Genomic DNA, 20,325 nt, shown 5'->3' with positions numbered 1-20,325 from the left:
AATATCAAATAAAAAAAAATTTCATTGGTAAATAAATAAAACTCACAGTTCAACACTAAATATTACTCATAATTAACAGATGGCTCATTAGTTAAGACATTAAACTGTTATTGTGAGGAACTGGGGTTCAATTCACAGTGGCGGCATCAGCTTGTTTGGGAAGTAAATTCGGCTTGTGCGCAGTGCTGACCACAATGCCACAATCATACAGTTGGTCATGAATGAAATTGTGAAGCCTTAACTTCTGTGATCCCTAACATGTTCCCGATCCCTAACATGTTGTTGCGGGAATGATTTTAAGAATACAAAAAAAAAAAAAAAAANGAAGAAAAAAAAAAAAAAAAAAAGATACTAGAAAAATAGAATTTCATACAATAAATAATAATGTCCTTTAATATAAAATATATGATTATTAATTGTGTAAATTACGAAACCATCAAAAGACAAATAACACATTTATATTTATGTGCACAAGCACGTGTATTTAAGTATTACATACTTAATTACACGTATTACGCATATTTAGTATTACATACAAGCACATTAGTATTTAAGTATTGCATACTGATAATAATAATCTGCACTCCTTATGCTTTTAATACATTCTTACATTTTTTCTTCCATAGTCTTTCATAATGTATAATTTAATTATTTTTGTTTAAGTTTATCACTTAGTGATCCAACACATGCTTTTAACAGAAACGTCTTATTTAAAAAAAAAAGAAGAAAAAAGAGGAATGGATAAAGAATGTGGAAAGTTAATGAAATCTCTTTCTTTAAATCACATCTCAAATTTTTTTTCAGATTAGATTAGACTAAGACGATTATCATGATTACAAAAATTAATGCTTTTATCCTCGAGTGAAATTTTCGGTGAAAAATTTCTCGACCTGACAAAATCTTAGTCTTTTTCATGCATTCTTAAAATATTTTAAACTTTACTTTCTCATTTAGCAGTGTATTGTGCCAAGAGTTTTAAATAAACGATATTTTAAAATCGATTTCTTAAGAACTATTCCACTTATTTCATTAAAATTTTGAACCGAACTCCGGATCTAGTGATTGGATCATGTTCTATGACTCAATCTCAATGGCTCAAGGGGGTGAGCTCAAATATGCTAATTTATAAGGGCAGACGACATTTAAGTTACGAAATCAGACACAAGAACGTACTTTCCCTGAATAAACTTGCCATTTTTTTTGATGGATTCAGATTTCTGACCCTCAAAATAAAGGGAATAGCCGTAATCTGGAAAATATGGTGCCACCAGTTTGGTCAGGAGAGTGCTACCGAGTTTCATTGTGTCTTTGTGTCGTTCATTGCGTCATTTTACTTTTAGCGTATTTCGTTACATTTTGAGAACTTTGTAGGCGATTTAAAAAATTTTGCACACAATTATAAAATTCGTTTGCCCAAAGAAAATCCCATGCGAAAAATAACCTTTTTTTAAATATCCATCAGTTTTTATTATTTTATTTAATAATAGTTAAAAAAAATTGTGAGGTATACAACTCTTTGCATCATTTTAAACGATATACATACCTGGCAAAATACAAAATTTGAGCGAAATCGGTCAAATAGTTCCTGAGAAATCAAATTTTAAATGTCTGACCTTTTTGAAATACAATTTCTCAGGAACTATTCGGCCTATTTTGCTCCAATGATGTATTTTGCCTTGTGAAATTATATTCTTTAAAATTGTGCAATAAACTGCGTACCTTACAATTCGAAATGTTTTCAACCATTAAATAAAATAATAAAAATTAATAAATATGCATAAAAAAATATCTCTTTCATTATATTTTCATTTTATTATCTTCATTATATTTTCATTTTATTATCTTCATTATATTTTTATTTTATTATATATTATATTTTATTATCTTTGAATAAAGGAATTTTATAAGTGTGCGCAAAAGTTTTTCTATTCTATTAAAAAGTTCTTTAGATATAACAATGCACGCAAAAAATAAAATTAACAGTAAGGGATCTAAACGTTGGATCGCTCTCCTGATTAAACTATGGAGGCCACATTTCCAGATTGCGGCAACCCCCTATTTTTCGGGAGTCTAAATCCGTCGAAAAAAAGGTATGTTTATTAAGAAAAAGTACGTTTTTGTGTCTGATTTCGTAACTTAAAATATCCTCTGCACTTATTAATTAGCACATTTGAAGTCATCTCCTTGAGTCTTAAAAACTGAGTCCTAGAACGTGAAGATCCGATTGTTAGATCAAAAGTAATTCAGAGTGATCCGTTTTTTTTGGCGCACTATACATTGGACGACTTCTCTTTAAAATTTCAAGAATTACTTGACATCTTAAAATTTGTCTTGCTGATGTGCTTGTACCATTCATAATTTTTAAAACGTTATGAATAAAGAGATTGAACCAATAAATAGAAGGTCCGTACACTGTAAAAAAATTCCAGATCTAATTAGGGTAAAAAGTACCGGCATTCAGGGTACCGATACTTTTTACCGTAAAATTCATTTTTACAGGAACATGTTGCGGAAGGAAAATTTTGATGTACTATATATTATATTTTATTCTGATATACTATATTTTACAAAAATTCTGAAATAATATATTTTACTGCAGTAATTATCGTAAAATTGATGAATCACTCTATTTAAATAAATATTATTGTAAAAAGTTCGGTATAATATTTGACGGTGAAAATGGATTTTATGGATGATGCACCCAAAGTGCCGGTACTTAGTACCATAATTTGATCTCGGATTTTTTTACCATGTACTGTTTCGGTAAAGTTATTTTGAAGAATCAAAGCCTTACGTAAAAATAAACATTTTATATTGTAAAATAAGGTAAGGACTGTACTGATACTTTTTACCGTTCATTTTTACAGGAACATGTAACGGAACAAAAATTCTCATATAATACTGCAGATTATATACCACATATTATTCTGATATACTATATTTTGCAGACGGTAAGGTTTTTCTTGATTTTAATAAACATTTACCCGTATGCCCTAAATTGGGGCAGGTCAGGGTAAATATTTCAATACTATATTTTGCAAAGATTCTGATATATTTTATTGTAATAATTACCGTAATCACTCTAAATAAATACTGTAAAAATAACGGTATAATACTTGACTGTAAAAATGGATTTTACGGATAATGAAACCAAAGTGCCGTTATTTAATACCATAATTTAATCCGATTTTTTTTACCGTGTACCATTCCGGTAAGGTTATTTTGAAGAATCATAGAGCCGTCTGCAGAAATCAGCATTTTATTTAATGAAACAAGATCAGGAGCCTGTTCATCTTAATGGGCTGCTTACATGAACATGGATAAAATTTCTTTAGCTTGATGAATGCGTTGTCTCAAAACAGTAAGCAGTTTTCTACTAGATTTAATAAGATCTTCTGGAACATTAACACGGACTTCTAAGTTTGTTTTATCATCGGTCTCCGTCTTCTTAGCAGTTATAAGTTGGTCGTCGTCATCGGATTGGTCGTCATCGGATTGTCTTCTCATTCTCACTAAAGGCAGAGGATTCATTTCACCGGGAGAGGCTTCGATATATGGCAGCAACAAGCATATAACCATTACGGCTGCCAACATAGTTTTTATTGATAACATCTAAGGAAAAAAAACATCAAATTAAAATTAAATTTTGTTTGGGAAAATAAAAGCTAAGTTAGAATGGAATTATTACTATTATCGGTACACACGGAATTATTACTATTAATTCTCTTTCAAGCGGCTTATAAATGCTCTTCGAAATTCTTTTTGTCTTGAAAATTGAAATGTCAGAAAAGTTGTATTGCAAAGCCACAATTCGAGTACTTTAAACCTAAAGTATATATTCTATTTAAACCTATATATATTTAATACNGTATATATATATATATATATATTTTAAGACTTCAACGTCATAGGAAATGAGACTTTATTGAGAATAATATGCTATTTTATAACTGCAGCGAATATGCTTATTCTGAAAATAACGGTACGGGGAGAGTAGTCATAAGCAATGTCAACCTAAATCTATAATAAGGTGCCCCGGCATGGAATCGAGATAAAATGTGGTATATACTAGTGAATTGGAATTGTATTATTGTAGTGGTAGAAACGCTACAAAGCAAAAAGTCAATACGGAGAAAAAGCCACGTTTTTATGAAAATGAAAAGCGTTTGTGGCCTAATTTTTTCCATATTTAAAAGCTTCCCCCTGTGCTGCAATATTTGGGCTCCTGAAAATTTGCAAAAACGGAGGATAAGGTATTGATTTCAATAATTTTCATCAAGATGGAATATTTTTGCCGAACTGAATATTTGAAGAAAAACTTTTAATAACTTTTTAAACTATTTAAGTTATTTGCCTGTTCTAAAACCTAGATAATTATTTACGGCCCAAGATGATCAAATATATTTTAAAGTCATCGTTTTACTTCAAGTGTAAGGCACTTAAACTGTGACTTTTTTTATTTTCCTTTGTGACAGAGCTTCGAGAAACCATGTTAAGAGTACAAAGTATGTGGCACAATAAAAAAATAAGGAAGTGCAAGGGGATTTTACCTGTGAACTACATATAAATATTGCTTTATATAGCCGTTTGAATTACAAACATTTATTATTATTTCTTCGAGAGCTTCACTGTTTTTTCTTGCAATAACATGTAAATAATTAATAATTCTTGCATGTAAATAATTTGTATTTGAGTGAAAAACATATTTTTTAATTGCGTTTCATAGCCTGTGATATTTTTGCCCTAAGTGTTAAAAGGTAAAAATGTTTCATTCACAGTTATGAAGTAATCTCCATTAAAAATCATAATCATGAAATGCCACGAAACCTGAAGCTAATTCTTACGCAAAACTTTCCGAGCTTTACCCAAATTTCGAGCGATAAGAAATAAATGAAAATAACGATCCACCTCGATCTTGTTTTCAAAGATTCAAAAAAGTACATTATACTATTTTTTAAAAATAATTTTATCTTTTTTCAATTATTTTTTCCAGCATCTTTCTTTTTCTTTTACAAAATTCAAACAATAATCAATCAATAAAAATCAAGATCAATCATGCGATCTTGATACTTGTTCTCAAAAGATTTTTTTTAAATTACCCTCAAAAAAGAGTATATTATATAATTTAAAATAACATTTTTTTGACATTTTTCAATAATTTTTATCTAATTTTTTTCAACAATCTTTTTTAATTTATGAAATTTATCAAATAATAAATCAATGAAAACAAAGATCATCTCTGAGATCTTGGTACCTGTCTTTAAAAAATTGATTTTTCATTGCCCTCAAAAAAAGCCCATTATATAAATTTATATTCAAATTTATTTTCATCTCTTGCAAAGATTCCGTATTTATTTGACTATGTTCCATGTGCATGGTTCCATGTTTATTTGAACTATTAGGCACATGATTAGTAGACAATTGGTTAAAAGGAGGACAATATTTCTCTCCTTAAAAATTATCTGTTAAGTTTTAATGAACAATAATTGTCTTATTGTAAAAAATAATTTTTTTAAGACTTTAAAGTGTATAAACGAAACATACAAACTTTAAAAGAAATAATATTGCTAATTAAAAATTTAATGCTTAAACAATCCAATGAAACAAAACAAACAAAATATAAAGTATCACATAACTTTCATTACATTATTAATTTAGTTTTTAAAATATCATTTAACAATCAACAATTCTTAAAAACTATCGTAATCACAATACTAAAAATATTAAAATATCATTATCATTTTATTTAAGATATTTATAATTAATTTTAAACATTTTTTCAAGCTCAGAAACAAAATTATGTACGAAACAACTTAATAAGTTTTAAGATGAACTAAAAAAAATGTTTATTATAGTTTAAGAAAACAAAAAACATGCCTCCGTTTTTTGAGAAAACTAAACTTATCCTTCAGGGGCTTTTAATTTAATGAAACTGTATTTAATACTTTAACTACTTGTACTTAAATGAAAATAATGTATTATTTCATTATTTTTCTTCACAAAACAAGACATTTCAACACATTTAATAAAACAAGAAAAGCATTAAATAATACTAGTTAAACATTTTTTATTAAAGATTAATCTTTCTTTAAAAAAGTTATTTAATAATTAATATTACTTAATCTTAATTGACTGTTTTCAATTAATAAATAAATCATGATTAACTGTGAAAGAATAATATTTATAGACATATAAAAAATGAAATTTTCGAAATTATGTTAGTATATAATTTCGAAGCATATAGAAATGCAATTAAAAGACAAAAGATTAGATATGCTTATTATTTTTACTACTATTACTGAAATTAAATAAATATATTATTTAATTATCTTCCATCACAAAACAAAAGTTTTTAACATATTTAAAAAATAATAAGAAGTGCAAAAAGGTATGAAGAATTTAATAATAATTTTTTTATTACAGATCAATATTTCTTTACTTTTGAAAAGTTTATTAATTTGTTTTAATTTAAGCATAAAAAACTGTTTTTATTTAATAAATAAATCTTAATTAACTATAAGAAGATAAGAAGATAGTATTTATAGTTAGATGAGAAATTAAAATTACGAAACTATAATAGTTTACTTTAGAAACGTATAGGAATGCGAATCAAAGACATTTTTATAGTTAAAGATTTTTTTATTATATTTTTTTTAATACGTATTTTTTAAATACATATTTCTATAAAAACTAAGTCTAATTAATATTTAAATGCATCAATTTTAATTATAATTATTTACAACTCTATTAAGAAATATAATTTGCAGTATATAGCTTCCTTACTTTGAAATGTTTAGATAGAAAAGAAACCTACCTTTGAAAATAAAATGGATAATAAAAATAAGGAAAGACATTTTTACATTTGTTTCTTATATACTTCCAATTATTGCCTAAAGTTCATTACAATCGATGACACTTAAATTCGAACTTACATTGAAATATTATCTTTTTTATCTAAAATGAAATTTTTTCGAAAATTTTGATAAATAAAATGTGAAAAATTTGCCTCGTAATCATTTTAAATAAATAAATTACAGCAATGAGAATAAAAATAAAATAACTTCCTTTTTCAAGTTAACCTTAAACTTATGACGCATATTCAGTATATTGTTGCGTCAGAAGATTATACAGGCTGCTGTGTTATTTGTAAAAAAATATTGTGATAACTTAGTTCTACTTTTTCGAGAAAATCTAAACGCATTTTATTATAAAAATTTCAAGGTAAAAGAAAAATGGATTTTTCTTTTTTTAAAAAAATTCACTTTTCATGTCATTGCCTAAAACAAAATCGGACAAGAAATTGTCAGATGTAAACAAGGCCTTGTAGCGAAAGTAAAACATGTTTCGAACTGTATTAAAGCTAACGTTTTGCAGCAAACATTTTATTTAGCAGGAGTTTGAAAAAAAACATTAAGTTAAAAACGTCGAAACTAAAGCAACTCTGATATATTTATATGAGCTATTATATATGAGTATTTATTTGCTTCAAATAATTTTATTAATTAATTTTTAAGATTTCTCAATCAATTTAAGGTAAAAAAAGAAAGAAAAAAGATAACTATTATTTTGAGGATTGCAGCATTCTATCTTTTGAACCTTGTGGTAAGATATTACTATTTTAAAAACTTTATTCACTTCAGAAATTTAGAAATTGATGAAATTCTGTTGATCTCAATAAATCTGATTACTATAAACATGTTGAATGGGTTAGTCTCTGGCCATTACACAATTTCACACAAAAATATGACCCTACCCTTTCTCATTCTACTACTATTAAGAATAAGATGAAAAAATTATTGAACTCTTTCAGAATACACTAAAGGTAACGTCATTCATTTTATTTCAAATTGTGCTCGTTCTTCTATCCTTTTAACCCCTTAATGATTTGTTAATTTTCAAGAAAATGGTCATAAAAGTGCCTATGTCGCCAAATACACGTATTCGATTAGTGCTGACATCTAGTTTAAATTTAACTAACTATCTACAATTACCTTAAAAATATCCTGGTACTGTCACCTGGTGTGTAAAATGAGAAATAAAATGTTTTCCGGGCAAAAGAACTGAATTAGTTTTACTCTTATTGGCGCGTTACTACTGAACACGCCAGCCGGGAAATTTCACGGGAGCGAGAAATAAACAGAGAAACCTCACCCCGTTATTTTCACGGGAGCGAGAAGGTCACAACCCTCAACTTGATTTCTGTCCTATTGTCTCGAGCACTGATAACTCCTGCTGTAACCTTGCCCACTGTCTCGTCTCTAACTTCCAACAATACCCAAACTACATCGTAAAATTTTTTAAACGAATGGAATATATGTTAATATATTAAACGAATGTATGTAATGAATGGAATGAATGTATGTCAATGAATTAAATGCGTGTCTGCCAAAATTTACCAATAAGTTTCCGGACATAAATGATAAAAAAGGAACATAAATTAATGATTGTTATAACCTCCACTAAAGAGAATGACAGCTTCAACTCCCGAAAATGCATTCCACAAATCCTTTCATTATTTTCCATTTCCTTCCCCGAATTTGACGATTCTTGCGCCCCAAAATTCAGCAATACATCTCGTTCAAGAGATTCTTCATATGGTTCAAGTCCAAGCTCGAGGCAGGGCAATGCACTAGCCTTATACCATTATTATATCAATCTATGGTGAACTTCAAAATATGACAGCTAACAGACGCTCAAGCACGCCAATGATAGTCAAGCACAGTGAAGTAGGAAGGAGCTCATCTGCACAATAGCTTTTGGGTTAAAGGCTTCACTTAAAAAGCATTTCTGATCTCTGAACTTCAACATTTGTGACTTTTCACTCTAGAGGAATGTGAAACATCTAATGAGTCAAGATAACTGAAGAATTTTACCTGTTAAATGGTCAAAGTTAAACTGTTCTACCGTAAAATGCTCGACTTCGCGTGCAGGTCGTCGGGCTACCGAAGCGGGGGTGCCATCCCCTCTGCAGAAGATCGAAATTGTGATGGCATGTCTTCGGATCATCCTCAGGGATGTTTCCCAGACCGTCGACAATAGCCTATTGTGCAGCTCCAGTGCGATGTAAATGAACTACTGGTACTACTGCAACAAGGAAAGTCAAGATAATTGAAGAATTTTACCTGATCTAGAAGACAACTAGATCAGGTAATCATTCTGTGGCACTTCTGATCTCTGAACTTCAACATTTGTGACTTTTTGCTCTGGAGGAATGTGAAACATCTAATAAGTCATGATAATTGAAGAATTTTACCTGATCTAGAAGACAGCTGGATCAGGTAATCATTCTGTGGCATTTCTGATCTCTGAACTTCAGCATTTGTGACTTTTTGCTCTGGAGGAATGTGAAACATCTAATAAGTCATGATAATTGAAGAATTTTACCTGATCTAGAAGACAGCTGGATCAGGTAATCATTCTGTGGCATTTCTGATCTCTGAACTTCAGCATTTGTGACTTTTTGCTCTGGAGGAATGTGAAACATCTAATAAGTCATGATAATTGAAGAATTTTACCTGATCTAGAAGACAGCTGGATCAGGTAATCATTCTGTGGCATTTCTGATCTCTGAACTTCAGCATTTGTGACTTTTTGCTCTGGAGGAATGTGAAACATCTAATAAGTCATGATAATTGAAGAATTTTACCTGATCTAGAAGACAGCTGGATCAGGTAATCATTCTGTGGCATTTCTGATCTCTGAACTTCAGCATTTGTGACTTTTTGCTCTGGAGGAATGTGAAACATCTAATAAGTCATGATAATTGAAGAATTTTACCTGATCTAGAAGACAGCTGGATCAGGTAATCATTCTGTGGCATTTCTGATCTCTGAACTTCAGCATTTGTGACTTTTTGCTCTGGAGGAATGTGAAACATCTAATAAGTCATGATAATTGAAGAATTTTACCTGATCTAGAAGACAGCTGGATCAGGTAATCATTCTGTGGCATTTCTGATCTCTGAACTTCAGCATTTGTGACTTTTTGCTCTGGAGGAATGTGAAACATCTAATAAGTCATGATAATTGAAGAATTTTACCTGATCTAGAAGACAGCTGGATCAGGTAATCATTCTGTGGCATTTCTGATCTCTGAACTTCAGCATTTGTGACTTTTTGCTCTGGAGGAATGTGAAACATCTAATAAGTCATGATAATTGAAGAATTTTACCTGATCTAGAAGACAGCTGGATCAGGTAATCATTCTGTGGCATTTCTGATCTCTGAACTTNTATATATATATATATATATATATATATATATATATATATATATATATATATATATATATATATATATATATATATATATATATATATATATATATATATATATATATATATATATATATATATATATATATATATATATATATATATATATATATATATATATATATATATATATATATATATATATATATATATATATATATATATATATATATATATATATATATATATATATATATATATATATATATATATATATATATATATATATATATATATATATATATATATATATATATATATATATATATATATATATATATATATATATATATATATATATATATATATATATATATATATATATATATATATATATATATATATATATATATATATATATATATATATATATATATATATATATATATATATATATATATATATATATATATATATATATATATATATATATATATATATATATATATATATATATATATATATATATATATATATATATATATATATATATATATATATATATATATATATATATATATATATATATATATATATATATATATATATATATATATATATATATATATATATATATATATATATATATATATATATATATATATATATATATATATATATATATATATATATATATATATATATATATATATATATATATATATATATATATATATATATATATATATATATATATATATATATATATATATATATATATATATATATATATATATATATATATATATATATATATATATATATATATATATATATATATATATATATATATATATATATATATATATATATATATATATATATATATATATATATATATATATATATATATATATATATATATATATATATATATATATATATATATATATATATATATATATATATATATATATATATATATATATATATATATATATATATATATATATATATATATATATATATATATATATATATATATATATATATATATATATATATATATATATATATATATATATATATATATATATATATATATATATATATATATATATATATATATATATATATATATATATATATATTTAAATATAATAATTTGATATGTTATAAATATCAAATTTATGAAGAGCATTACATATATTTGAGTGTTCGTGTTCAAAATCACGTGATTTGTGGCTAAATGATAAATAATAAAAGAACAGAGTTTAAGTATTTCTGATTTTATTTTATTTTATAACCATCGTTGAAGAGCCGACCCGAGTTTAAGTTAAACGCTACCTCTTATATTGTAATCCTATCTACGCATAAAATTTTGAAAATCATCTGACCTACAATTATTCATCTAAAATAAATACTCAAAATTGCGACGTATTTTATGTCTTTGCTGTCATCTCCAAAAAATGTGTCTTTAACCATACTATTTATGAAACATCCTGCACCAATATGTGAGAAAGAAAATATAATTATGATACAAAACGATAAAATTTTTTAACAAGCTGTTATGGCCCGTTCATGGGATGCAATAACAAAATGTTAATTGAGATTGTTTCAGGAGTAATTTAAAACTACATAAGGCGTTATTCAATGCTATGACGTAGCATTAAACTTCGTTAAAAAGCAGATTTTATTTTCCTTTTTCAATGTCTTATGCATCATTTACGTAAATAAAAATTCTTGTGGATAGGAAACCAAATTTCTTAAAGGTAATTTGTTTAGTAATTTAAATAGTTGCTTGTAAACGAAGGACGGATTTTAACTTTTATAATGTTAAATGACTTTATTGAATTTGTTAAATAACTAATAACATATTTAAATATTAGAATAATTTAATATTATTTCGCAACTAGTTAGTAATTTAAATATTCTTAGCAAGTGAAAATATTGAACTTAAATTTCTTTAATCTAATTATTTTGTAGATATTCCAGAGATATATTATATAACATATGTTATATGCGATCATAGACGAATATTTGAATTAGTAAATTTTAGTTTTCAATTCAAGTGATAAATATTTAAATTAGTAAAATCTAGTTTTCAATTCAAGTGATAAATATTTGAATTAGTAAAATTTAGTTTTCAAATCGAGTGGTAAATATTTGAATTAGTAAAATTAAGTTTTTGATTTAAGTTGAAAATACTTGAAATAGTAAAATTTAGTATTCAATTTAAGTGATAAATATTTGAATTAGTAAATTTTTGTTATCGATTTAAGAGATGAATAATTGAATTAGTAAATTTTAGTTTTCGATTCAAGTGATAAATATGTGAATTAGTAAATTTTTAGTTTTCTATTTAAGTTTCATAAATTAATATTTTAAAACAAGTTTTAATGATTAAAAAATAGATAAATATAGAAAGAAACGATTAAAAATGCACTGATTTTTAAGTCTTTATAATTTCCAATAATAATATAATCCTTCGCTCACCATTCACCCATTTGTAATTTCTTCTCATTCATAATGGGTTTTTTTTCTTAAAAGTGTTTTTAAACAAGAAATAAAGATAACGACATTAGTTAAATATATAATTATTACAATTTTATGTCAGAACATTTTGTTAACTTGTTTTTTAAAACGAAATAAGCGATTACCTGGATTTGAAAAACAATCAACTGTAGTTTTCGTTTTAAAATTGTTAAAATTAGGAATACAAAATATGCACGCAATTAGAAAAAAACGGGATGTAACTTTTTTCGTTAGCTATATCTAACGATAAATTATACTTTAGTATTATAATTAAAATTGAAAGTAATTTTTATATCTCTTGCATTAATATTTTTACATTTATTTAAAACTTCAATGTATATGTTACGATTTATATTTATCAACATCTAATCTTCTTCATTTTCTTACTTTCAACATTAACTTGGCCTCGAGCATATAAGATCAAAACGTATTTACTCTAAAACGCAGCCACTTTTCTTTCGATGGATTTGAAATCTTAACTATCGGAATAAAACTGAATTTTAATAGTTAAGTCACGTGGTTTCAAACACTCTGGAACTCTTCATGTTAGATTTTATTTATGTATTTCTTACTGTATCTCAAGAGCAAGATGTGCACAATTTTTAAAAAAAATCTTTTAAAATTTGTTAACAAAATGATAATTTTAAGCTAAAATATATTTTAACAAAGCTTTCAAAATAACTTCTTAAGAAATTAAAATCCTTTAATTTATAAAAGAATTCACCATTTTGATTTTCGTTAAACTACGTACTTTCAAGTACCATAAATTAAAGTTTGGAATAAATATTTGAATGTTTCCCGAATGTTCAAAATCAATCGAAAATACTATTTAAAAAATTTTTAAGTATTTAATTTTATTATTCTAAATATATTAATAAATTTAATTTACTTTGAGTACTAATAGAGTTACTTCCTAAATATAAAATTACTCTGAGAAAAAAAGTATAGGGAAAAATTTACCATGCAGCTAGAATATGGTAAAATTTGCTATGTTTTTGACTCAACAAAATTTTTCAAAATTCAAAAATTTTTCAACAAATTTCAAATTTCTTTAAATTTTTTAAATTTAAACAAAAATTTTCGCTGAAGCACTTTGGTTATGATTTTGGTAAAAATAATAAAATATGGTTTTATAATATATGATAAAATTTTATAAATGTGGTAAAATGCTTTAATTTTATCATGATACCTTAGAGCATGGTATAAAAACCATTTATTGGGTTCAATTTACTCTTTAATTTTGCCTTCTTTTTTTGTTAAGTTTATGGTAACAAGAACTATTATTTTAAAAACTTCCGGTAAGCCGTTACCATATAAACGGAAAAATGAACAAATTATTGTTTTAAATACCGTATATTTTGGTTTTAATTATCAGAATTATGGTGCTTTTTTTTCTTCTTCAGAAATGTTATTACTTTATTTTACCATAATTAAAACGGTTAAAACTTCCTTTAGCTGAAAGAGTTGTATGATTTTATGCAAAATGTTTCCAGTTCACTTTGAATCTTGCGATATTTGGCTAAACAAGCAGATTGTGAAATTAATATTGCGTTGAACGGAAAGTAATGTTTCGGCTCATTAAATGTTCGTTAGTTTTAAAAACCAATTCATTTTTTTCAATTCATTTTAATCCAGCATTGAAACGTCGTTGCTAAAGACGGTGAATACATTATTAATTAAAAATAAAATTTTGATAACAAATATCAAATGCACCGAAACGACATTACTTTCCAGTCCCCCTAATACAAAGAAACCCAAACTTTTGACAGCTCTCCTGCCGAAAATATTGCGACAATATTTTCCAGATAACGGCTATCCCTCATACTTTTATAGCCAATCATCCAAATCCGCTTCCAATAATCCAAAGGCATATTTGCTCAAAGAAAATACGTTTTTGTGTCTGTTTCTACAGCTTAATTAATAGTTAGAACAAATTATCTTATTTAAGGTCACCCCTTTGAACCATTAAGTTAAGCTCTTAGTTTGTGAAAGTTATTTAAGGAGATATCTTTTTTTAATTCTGCACACTAAACATACGATTATCTAAGCCACACTACCTGTATATATATGCTTTGGATTTACAATTACAATTAATTGCAACTACAATTATGGAAATTACAATCAAATAAGGTGGATGTACAAAACAACAAAACCTGTTTGATTCTGTGAGAAAATAAGAGTTGAAAGGTGATAATTAGATGCACTTATAAGTTCCATTATGTAAACAATGGCTTCGTTTTTATATTTTTTAGTAATAACTTATTTCGGAAATTCAGTATTAGTTTATTGAATTTTATACTTATTTATGTCTCATAATGCTTTTATACTTATAATGCTTTTTGACTTCATTTAACATACTTCATAACAAGAATTCAAAATATATACAAATTAATTGTATTTCTTACAGCGAACACTGTAAGTTTACACTTGTAATTGTACACTCTGTAAGTGAAGTCTACACTTATTTTATTTTTAGAAATTGGGAGCATTGTTTTTTAAAAAATTGACAGTTAAAAAAAAACAGTATGGCTGCAGACTTTTTATATTATATTGTCCCTAATTTAGGGACAAATTTTAATTCTATTATCAATGATATGCTAAGTATATTATTAACAATAAGGTAATAAGCAAAGCATATATTAGACAACGTGAATAATGACAAATACAGGATGTCCCAAAACGACCGCATAAACTCTGCAATTCCTCGTTGGGAGTACATAAAAACTACCCAAAGAAGCGTTCCTGTACGATCCATAGTTTAAGAGAATATGAAAAACAAAGTATGACATCACTGCCGGTGTAAAGGAAAAAAACACTTTATTGGACATATCAACAACAGCATTTGCATATCTTTCAAGACGATAACGTTTAAAACGTTCGCCGAGGCATATTCTGCTTTAAATTGTGCATAGTAAACTGCTTGCTGTTGATATGTTCAATAAAGTGTTTTCACTTGCACTGGCAGTAACGTCATACTTTCTTTTTCGTATTTTTCTCGTAAACTGTGGATCGTACAGAAACGCTTCTTTGGGCAGTTTTCTTGTACTCCCAACGAGGAATCTAGCTGCGCAGAGTTTATGCGGTCGTTTTGGGACACCCTGTATAGACAATGCGACAATGCACAATTCAGTACCTGGAGAAATAATTCCAGCAGAAATACCTTACTTGTATAGCCTGTATTGTAATAAAGTATTACTTAGTAGGGAAAAAAATGATAATTCTGGTAACAGAACCAAAATATAGGGTATTTAAACTATTTACTTGGTAATTATTCTATTCGTTATGTTATTCGTCCACCAGAAATACGGATTTTTATAATTAAAACTTCTATTGCCCCTTATTAAGCAAAATAACAAAACTTAACAATAAATTTAACCCAATAAATGATTTTTATACCATGCTCTAAAGTATCATGATAATACTACTGAAAATTGCACTTGAATTTAATTTCATCAGAATATTTGATGCTTCTATCCTTCTATGACTATAACTAAATAGAAAAGTAGGCAAGTAGATACTTTATTTACGTCGCACTAGAGCTGCACAATTGACTATCGGTGACAGTCCCTGAAGAAGATGTCATCACAACATAAACCGTAATAATAGAGACAAAAACGCGATAAATTCAATCATATTCTGGTAGTTTGAACCAATCTTTTATCATAGCATAGAAATTCATGTTTCAATACATAGAAAGCGCTATTTAAGGGAATCAGAATTGTACTATTCTCTAAATTCAATAAAAATTAGTATTTGTAATGCCTATAGTATGCAAATCACTATAGGAATTGCTGTACATTAGGTGTTTCGTAACAATCGTCATAAATATACATTTTTGAGAATCTCTCTTCATGATATAAAACTAAACAAATAAGAGTCGTAAATTATTATTTCATAGAGGAAAAACAAAAAATCTATTAAATTCTGACGAATTCTTATTGAGGAAATCAGGATTAAAAATAGTAAAACCCAATTGGTTGCCAAATTAAACTGAATTTTTTTTTTAATAATCGTATTTCACTTATCAGTTTCCTCCAGCATCCAAACAGGTTATAAAGTATTATATTTTGCCTTCCTTATCAGATTTAAGTTGTATTAAAAATGCATATTCCCTTAAAAAAATTAATTATGAAAACTTTTTAAAAATTTAGAGAAAAAAATCAAGAAAAAAATCCAAAAAATATAAGTTTTTTATTTTAAATCTATATATTCAACACTGGTCCCAGGCGCAGTTCCCAGTAAAACACCGAAATAAAGCTTGCGATTAGTGAGCGGATGGGTGACCGCTTTGATCAGTCTTCGTTGGGACCAAGGGTGCACGGAATCGGTCTCGTTAAGCTGTTCTACATTAAAGTGCTCGATTCGCGTGCATGCCGGCGAGCTACCAAAGCAGAGGAGCAATCCCATTTGCAGAGGAACAAAATTGTGATGTCCTGTCTTCTCAGGGATGTTTTCCAGACCTTCCTCGATAGCCTATTGTGAGGCTAGGATAGCCTGGTTGGTAGGGCGTTGGACTCGTATTCGAGAGAATGGGAGTTCAAATCCAGCCGGCTGAAAAATCCTAGTGTATTGAATAGTGACTAGAGCAAGTTAAATCTGCCGGTGTCGCGAAGTCCTCCGGGGTCACAAAACAATACCTCTGGGAATTCTAATCCAAAAGTTCCCTTGCCCTCGGGGTTGGTTTCAAAATTACAAGGGTATGGAGTTGAACATTGGTAGCTGTAAACTCAAATTTGGATAGGCTGTTCAACGATGGTTATAAAATGAAATAGCCTATTCTGCAGTTCAAGTGCGGCGTTAATGAACTACTACTACCAAATCTATATCTTAAAGTCGGTGATTACTGAACACCTTGTATCAAATTTTGTAACTATTTATTTGTAGCAATTTACCCGAATGAATAACTGAGCTATTGTTTTGATTTTTTTTTTAAATTTCAGATGCACAAGATTACATTGTTGGCTTTTGTAGTACTTTGCTGCGCATGTTTAGTACACTGTCAAACTGAAATGTCAGAGAATCAAGAGGATTTCCAGAAGTCTGTTGTAAAACTATTCCAAGACGCCATTGAAGTTTTTAAAAAAGGAATGATGAACCCAGGTGGTTTAATGGGTGCCTTCCAATCCGTCGCCATGGCCATCTCATCAAATCCTAACGTTCTCTTCTCTTTATTAAACGACATCATTTCTTAAGGCTTGTACTGTTTTATGCAGATATAAAAATCTTGATATCGAATGCTTGTTGTAAATAATAAAATACCCATACATTTTGATGAAAAATACTGTTATTTTATTGACTCTTACAATCATGTGCATTTACTTAAATTGCATTTATGCTACCATTATGTGCGATTTCCTTATAAAATATATGCTTAAAAAAATTTTCTTTCATAAATATTCATTCATAGATTTGGTTGGTTGGTGTCGTATCCTCTATTGAATCATATTTCATGGTGAGCTTGAATAGTTTTTGTTATTTCTATGGCATTAAAAGAATACAAATCCTCTTCTGTGGGGTAGTGTAAGAGGTGAAGGCCTGCAGCGACTGCAGGGCAGTTAAAAACATGATATGGTGTCAGTTCCACATTAAGACAGTTGCCACAGTTTTGATATTTTCTAGTCTTATCTGTAGAAATTTTCATGTTTTTATGATGTTTTGTTCTTAGTCTGATGAGAGTAGTGGCTGTCTTCCTAATTCATAGATTTAACAAACATATATTCTCTCTATGAATGTACATGGTTTTCTTTAAACACTACACAGAAGCCGCTGGAGGATCAGGTGATTGAGCGTTCGCTTCCCAATGAAGTGACCAGGCTTCGAATCCCAACGGTGGCTGGTTGATACGAATTCTGCTCCCGGCTCATATCGTCCACAATGCTGACGAAAAATATCCTTTGTACTTGACGGATCATGGGTTAGAATCCCCCTACCATTGGGCTAACCATGGATTTTCGAGATTTACCTCTCCGTGTAGCTCAAGTAGGGTTAGTTTCATCAAAAAGTCCTCCAGGAAGGCTAGTGTGTCAAAGGCTAGTGTGTCTTTTGGGTTGGATTCAAAATTGCAGGGCTGCGGAGGTGAACATCGATAGTCATAATCTCAAAATTAAGTCAGCTGTTCGACGTCGGTTATAAAATAAATTATAAAACAAACACAACACCGAACATAAAGCTTTAATGTCCTTCAGCTATATTAATCAGTAGTTTCCCACCAATGCATTTGAAGACGACTAATCAATATTTACAAGCAAAACACTAAATCAAAACAATAAAGGGCAGGTTTTTGCTAGTGTTTTTGAGAGATATGAGTTAATTAAATGTGCGTTTTAAACATTAAAACTCACTTAGTTAAAATCTCTGATCTCCACTTCTTCACTGCTCTAAAGAACAGAATTTAATGACAGCATTATTGGTTTACATTCAACAAATAGAGGTCACGCTTCAAAAAAACTGTTAAGCATGTTGAGTAGTGCACGCTGTGCAAAACGCTGCAGTATGAAAATATGCTCTATATAAAAAGAAGTAAATTGATGTAAAAAAAGTTAAAATGAGTTAATATCTTCCGGTCGAGCATCGCACTCAAACTTTATGAAAACTGAAAAAATTTTACAATTTTCTGAAATTTTTTTGTAATACTTAAAATTGTGTAATAAACATGCTTTTGCTTCCAGTGATTATTTTTTTTGCAAACTATAGAAGCCCAGACATACAAGCGTGAAACTAAACGCACTATTTATAATCTGACCTCGCTGACCAGGTGGCCGAGTTGTTAGCCTGCCTGACTGAGGAGCCGATGGTTGCGGGTTCGAATCCCGCTCAGGGCATAGATGTTTCTCTCTCTCTCTGTTCTATGTCCTTTCTGCTGTGTGACTGTGTGAATGAAACCCGCCCTACAAACGGGTTTGTGGTTATATGACGTGGGCTACGCTATAGGTGCTCACTAACCATATGTGCTCACTAGGTAACGATATGAGAGTAGCGATTCTGGCATTTCTGAGGCCAGTGGGAAATAGACCCATGTGCCCGCCATTAACTAAAAAAAAAAATCCAACCCAAACCTAGAGTTAATCTGATAAGGCAGCTTTTAGCCATGACAATAAATGGTGAAAAATTTAGAAAAAAAATTAAGTTGAATCTTGTTTTTTTTTAATGCATCGTAGGATCAATATGCATTGAATTAATAAAGATATTTAAACTTATTTTTTCTTTCTATACAAAACTAAGAATAAGAAACTGTAAAATATTGATTATACTGTTTTAAGTAGTATTAAAAAATTTGAAAAATTTTACCATGTCGTAATTTTTTTCATATATTTTTAGTACGGTTCGCGACTGGAAGACTTAAAATTCATTGTATCTTCTTTTTATGTAAGGCATCTTTTCCATCCGATCGCATTTTGAAAATAAAAATCTCGGTTCTTATGGACAACCTTATGTTGAGCCATAATATTGTTTAGTCACAACCTTGATAGTGAGCTAAGTTGAGCCATACTATGGTAATTCGTAAACTTTATTGCGCGATGCTATTGGTTAACTTGAACATTAATATTGTTCAAATTAACACTTTATTAATCCTGCGA

General features: G+C 28.1%; 2 long non-coding RNA genes across 3 annotated transcripts; one reads left to right on the top strand and one right to left on the bottom strand.

The window, feature by feature from the left end:
* Positions 1 to 3,246: 3,246 nt before the first annotated feature.
* LOC107450438 (uncharacterized) lies at positions 3,247 to 6,954 on the bottom strand. Of its 2 annotated transcripts, none has more exons than XR_011637531.1 (2): positions 6,784 to 6,954; positions 3,247 to 3,612 (listed from the first exon to the last, which is right to left on the bottom strand). It is a non-coding gene; the product is annotated as an uncharacterized lncRNA (long non-coding RNA). The 2 variants fall into 2 exon arrangements; XR_001584917.3 differs by having other exon boundaries at positions 6,815 to 6,954.
* Positions 6,955 to 11,751: 4,797 nt separating this feature from the next.
* Positions 11,752 to 18,027, top strand: LOC122272326 (uncharacterized). The gene is made up of 2 exons (XR_006226933.2): positions 11,752 to 11,985; positions 17,689 to 18,027. It is a non-coding gene; the product is annotated as an uncharacterized lncRNA (long non-coding RNA).
* The last annotated feature ends 2,298 nt before the right edge of the window (positions 18,028 to 20,325 follow it).

Source organism: Parasteatoda tepidariorum, chromosome 8 (genome assembly GCF_043381705.1).
Source record: "Parasteatoda tepidariorum isolate YZ-2023 chromosome 8, CAS_Ptep_4.0, whole genome shotgun sequence".
NCBI lineage: Eukaryota > Metazoa > Arthropoda > Arachnida > Araneae > Theridiidae > Parasteatoda > Parasteatoda tepidariorum.
This window is presented reverse-complemented; position numbering and strand designations above follow the sequence as displayed.